This window comes from Aulostomus chinensis, chromosome 20 (assembly GCF_037954235.1).
Source record: "Aulostomus chinensis isolate RoL2024-O1b breed Wild chromosome 20, RoL_Achi_v1.0, whole genome shotgun sequence".
NCBI lineage: Eukaryota > Metazoa > Chordata > Actinopteri > Syngnathiformes > Aulostomidae > Aulostomus > Aulostomus chinensis.
Window position 1 is genome coordinate 12,057,743 of NC_141339.1, and position 6,000 is coordinate 12,063,742.

Sequence of the window (6,000 nt, forward strand, 5' to 3'; positions counted from 1 at the left end):
ACATAAGATCTGCACCATGCAGAGCAAATGTATGGCTGTTCACATTAAAAGATCACCTGCTCACAAATGTAATCGGTGATGTAACTCACTGAAGAGCTCAAAATATCTACCATAATCTGATCACTATTCATTCATTATTAATGCTTTATAGGCTCCGGTTCTTCACTTGACAGTTCTTTTTTTGTTTTTTTTTTGTTATGTAGCAAAAAAAAAACAAAAAAAACCTCCAGACAAAAGTTTAGACATCTTGGAAATATGCAAATAATTCAAATGAACAATTGTAAAACCTCCTGCAGCCTCACTAAACTGACATGTTTAAGTCTGAGTGTCACAACCTCCTAGTGTTTGATCTGTAACTGGACCTCTTAGAGGCCCGTATGAGAAACAACAACCAGTAACAATGTATTCATAATGGCACAGGTGGTGTGGGTTTTAGTCACATGGTACAACACAAATATTTAAACATCGCCATCATAGCAGCCCTTCAATACCAGCTGGCTGTTGATGTATGCAACACCTGGTATCGATTTGCCTCTGGTGGGAGAAAGATTAAATGACATTTGACCCTAAAAGTGCATTTTGCTAACAAATAGGTGTCTTGAACTATAAAGATGTTTTTTCACTGCTGCATTGAATCGTTGTAACCCCAGAATGCAGAAAGAGCCAGCCAAGTATATTTAGCTTGAAGCTAAAAGCAGCCCTCTTGACCAATGCTAACTGTCCAAAAGCATCCATTTGTATGAACTCTGAAGGGCATCATCCTGTCTAATCTACATCTCCTTCATCCCATCATGTGATCAGTATTCCACAAACAGAGTTTTACTTGTGATTGTAGTCGGTGCACGGGCACTGGTTGCTATTAGCTTCGAGCTAACTGCACATGGCTGGATGTTCCTGCATTGTGGCGTTACAAAGAAGTGAGGCAGCAGCAGCAGCGAAGAAACCGGGACCTGAAAGGGAAAATACGCCTTTTGGGTGAAGTATTATCTAAGTTAAATGGTGCATAAAACAAAAGGGCTTTAATCTCTTACTTACAGTATGTTGCTAAGCTAAAAACAAACTTGCATCATGAGTTTGCCTCTGGTTGTGTCCCCTATTTTTGTTTTCTGCTTCATGTTTTCTTGAGACCTATTGGTTTCCCCAGTCAGTGAAATGTGATACCTCCCACAGCAGTTGCGTGTACTCGGGTTGGTTTCATCAGCAAGCGTCTCCACTTTTAACCACAGTACTTGAATGTACATGAATGTTTTTTTGTTTGTTTGTTTGTTTCTGTTCTGGTCTCTTAAGTCCATACACCGCATTTTAAAGGACAGTTATCATTTCTGCAAATTCGTGCAGATTAGTGATGGAAGATTTTATACTTAATGAGCATAATAAGTTTCAAGGTAACATGCTGTACAACACTAGAAGTGCCCTCTTAGCGGTCGCATTTCCTTTGTAAAACACAGTCCTACATCTATGTTGCCATTGTACATCACCACCACACGATGACGTCCACTAAAAGCATCTTCCAGTTTTCCCCCATACATACATTTGGCACGATTCTGACTTGGTTATGTGCTATAATTATTCATTTCTTCCCTCAGGCACGTTGGACCACTGAGTTGCTTCAGACATTTGTTTTTTTCTGCAAATTATCCGGAGGTCACTGGGGATTTGGAGCGATATTGATCAAGAGGACATAAGTTAATTAACAGATCAGCCGAAAAGGTGGTTGTGCAATTATCCGTGGCTTGTAATAATAATTCATGATGTAAAAAAAAAAAAATACGAAGATATGATGAGTAATTGTGCTTTTAAAATTTTTAAATTGTAAGAGTAAAAAGAACTTTCAACTATAATTAAAAGCTTTGATTGTGGAAAGAACTTGGATGGATAAGTATGCTAACTTTAGCATCTCTAGGTAAGACTAATTTGCCATCATCTCGAGGACTGAGTTACACCTACCTGTTGCTACTGCTAATTGTCTTGTATTGATCTCTAGGTTATTTCCTCTCGCGGCACAGTGGCAATCAAGCGTTACTGTAGCGATAGGCATCCTGATTAGCAATTAAACAATCAAATGTTTGTTATGGGAGAAAGGTATTTTCTCCCCTGCTGAGAAAACAGACCTTCATCTGTTGAGTGACGCCAAACTTTAATCATCCCTTCATTCTGTAACAAGGATGATCTGTAAACACACACACACACACACACACACACACACACACACTGGAAAATGTGTCTTCTTCTCTAACATTGTAGAACAGCAACCACTGTGAATTACTGTATTACCTGTTACTTCTAACATATTCCTAGAAGGCCATCAATAAACACTTAGTAACGGTGCTGATAAAAAGCATGTCGCTGAGGACTGTCATGACGAGTGTGGCTGCAAACGCGCGCTGAGCGGTGGAAACAGCACAATGTGACAAGGCTATAATGCGGCTTTGTTCTAACTTGTGAAAAGGTTACGTGACACTGTTTGTCAGACCTTTTTATCTCTCTCTAAACGTGTAATGAGACAGAACTACGGCGACCCGAGAGCTCAATGGACTGCAGCTATAGACAAAACACAGAGCAAAGGAAGAAAACATGTGTATTTGACATCGCGCGCACAGAAACACGTGACTGAAATGTGCCATAAATTTGACAACAGGGCACACGACGGGAAAAGAGCTTCAGTTACACTGTAACGATGAAGTTTTTAACCAATGTTACATTTTTCCCTGTGGTTTGCGCATAGCCAGCAGCTCATCTAAGGGTGCAGTGTTTGTGAAGTAGTGTAAAAAAAAAAATGAGCGAAAATGTAAATGATTTTGGATCATCCTTACTAACTAAAGTGGCGATTCATGTGAGCTAGCCACAGTGCTAGCAGGTACGCTCATCATCATGTCCGTGCTTAGAATTCGGCTCCTAGAAATAGAACTCTATGAATTCAGGACTGGTGACCTACGCCGTCCTTGCCAGGTTGACAGTAAGTTGTTGTGTCATCACGTGATTGTGAATAGAAATGCAATTTTTTTTCAAGGGAGTATGTTTGATTTCAAGTAAGCTTAAGTGAGATATGCATGTGCTTTTTTCCGCAAACAAATCTTTCCAACTACAAACAACTACTTTAATGTAGTTCTAATGTCCCGTAATGTCTTTTTTTCCCTTGCAATTCATTCTCTGCTTTCTGCTTGGAGTCCAAGGTAACGGCGAGTACACCATCTCTCTTTTGGTATTGTCGGAACTTGGAAGCAAGTCGCCGAGTTCCGCATCACAACAGAGTGGAAGTGTTGGTTTCATCATCTTTATTCCGATAACTAATTCAACTATTAATTCATGAACTATTTAATTTGAATATTTAACCATATATAAGTATTTAAAGTTTTTATTCAGTAATTATGTCATTTCAGTATCTCTTTACAGTATGTCCCCCCCCCCCCCCCCCCATAAAGTATTAACAAGTGGTTGTAAGTGCATTTTTCATTGCATCGTTTTCTGGATTTTAAGTGTCAAAAATAGCAAGAGCTAAATACCTGTTTAACCAAATGGATAAAAACGCAGTAGTTCAGCTGGCCATACACTAACCCTGCATTAATGTATGGAAAAATTACTTTATAAGGCATTTATTACTGTTACGTCATGGCTTATCAAGTGTTCACAATGTGCATAATAACGCACTTACAACCATTCATCCCTCCCTAGAAACTTTAACGCTGACTACTTTATTGATGGGGCTTTGCTAAAGATCAGGTATCATAAGAGTAATTGTGATCCTATTTATTTTTCTCATGTATTTTATCACACAACATCTGTTTTTTTTTCTGTCGACACATTAAACGTCTTGGGCAGTCGTGGATGCTAACTGTAGTTTCTGCTTTTTTTTAAACGTTGACAGGTTCATGCTGTGACTGAAGCTTCCAGGAAAGACCGGCTCTCTGTGACTGTTTATACACCGATTTACCGCCTGATATTTATTCCCTGGTCCATTAATTTAAGAACAGAATAAACATAAGCTACCATGAACTCTAGATAAGGAAAGGGTAAGGCTTCCATATTCCTTTAATTATTCAAACCTTGTGTGCAAAAAGGTCAGATTTACAGATGAGAGCGTGTATAATTAGGAATGAAGGTCAGATTAGGATTGCAGATGAGTAACCAATTATATATCTATAAAAAGAAACTTACCTTATTAGGCAGTTTGATATTTTAATACCTCAATTATTTAAATATCAAACTTACCTTATAAGGAAGTTTGATATTTAAATAATTGAGGTATTATACCCCGTTGTTCCATGACAGTGAAGGCACACAAGTGAGGTCAGAGGCTCACGTCTATATTTGGCCACATGCAGGCACACTGACAGAGAGTCTTTGTGTGGGGGTGAGATGTCTATATTTTCCTTGACCATAAATCTGCCTCAGCAGAAACCCACAACTGTTTGGATTAGCAGTGCTGGAACCACGACAGCACATGTTCTTCTCCAACATCACGGTGAAATTTCTCAGAAATCACAGTGTAAGATTCTTAATCGGGAGGAGCAGTTTCTCTTTCGCTTAAGCTCATACAACATTCATTTTTGAATATTCTTCAATGTTTTGCCCACTTACAAACCATTGACAGCCACAATCAATGACAGTTACGCATTTTAAAATATTCCTGGTTTTTTTTGGCGTGTTATTTTCTGTTCTTTCAGCCTACAGCATTTGCAAGTGTCAACACCATCACTGCTGAAACCTATTTAGAATTTTCTCGGTTTTTCCTATGTAATTAAAACCGCTGCATGTCAGTGTTGTCAGCTGCTGTGTTGAGCACTGTACCAAGAACGCCTGCCGTTTGCATCATCGTGAGTTGTGAGTTGCACCTCAAATGCTAGGAAATTGCAAGTTGATGTTAGTTACAACATGGCTGCATTATGAAATGTTAGATGGTGTTTTAGAAGATAATACTGCTTAACAGCTTCTTCAGTTCGTTAAGCTGACGTACCTTAATTTGAAACCAGCAGGTTCAATATTGAATTCAAAACATAGAAATTAAAATCATGGCACGACTTCCATTATAATTAGAGAGAAGAAGATGAGAGAAGAAGTCTTAATATCACGGTTTGTTTGCAGCAAAAACTATGGCAGCTGTGACTTGATCTCTTATCAGGTAACTTCGCAGTTGGCGCTGCAAAAATGCTTTGTAATGCCAGCAAAACTGCTGCATATTTCAAAATAAGGCGAAATCTATGACGTAGTGATGCCTGACCTGTGACCCCCTGTCTTCCCTGTCAGCTCAGCTCCTCTCCAACTATTATCTACTGTATCAGCAACACACCAGGACAGTTGTCGTGATTATGCATCAGCCACTGAGGGCTGTCACTGCTTATGTAACCAAGTCTCCGCTGCCGCTCATTGTGTGAGAAGCCAGAACTCTCATAAGTCCCAACATGGCCAGAAAACAACCAAACATGTTGCTTTACAAAACCAGAGAGCCCTCAGAGGCTGTAAACCTCCATCCAAGTTTCATCCCTGTCCACTCTCCTGCAGGTCCTGATTAAAGCTACAAGCAGTGATAAGAGGAACATCACTCCTCACCCACCCACGTCACAGTGTTTGCGAAATGATGAAACTTTATAACTCCTGGATTTGGTTAGAAGAAGAGCACTAACGTGTGTACTGTGACACAAGTAATACTTCCTTTGTCAACTAGGTGATGCAAAAGAACAAACACTTGACAAATGATGTTTGTCGCAGTCGTCTGACATCCCGTCAGCATGGAGGCGTGGTGCTGTCATGCCAAAGAAATAAAAGCAGGTCAGTATCGCGTTTTGACATAAGTTCGTGATTAAAGCAATAAAAATGTCACTGGATATTTGCACGTAATAACATAATTTCATGTTATTTCAACATATAAAAATCACGTTACAACATGAAACGCTTCTTGTCACACGATTTATGAAAGTTGCATATATTAATAATAATTCTTACATTTGGTGGGCCAGATTTGGCCCCCAGGCCCCACGTTGGCCACCCATGTTCTACAGTTCT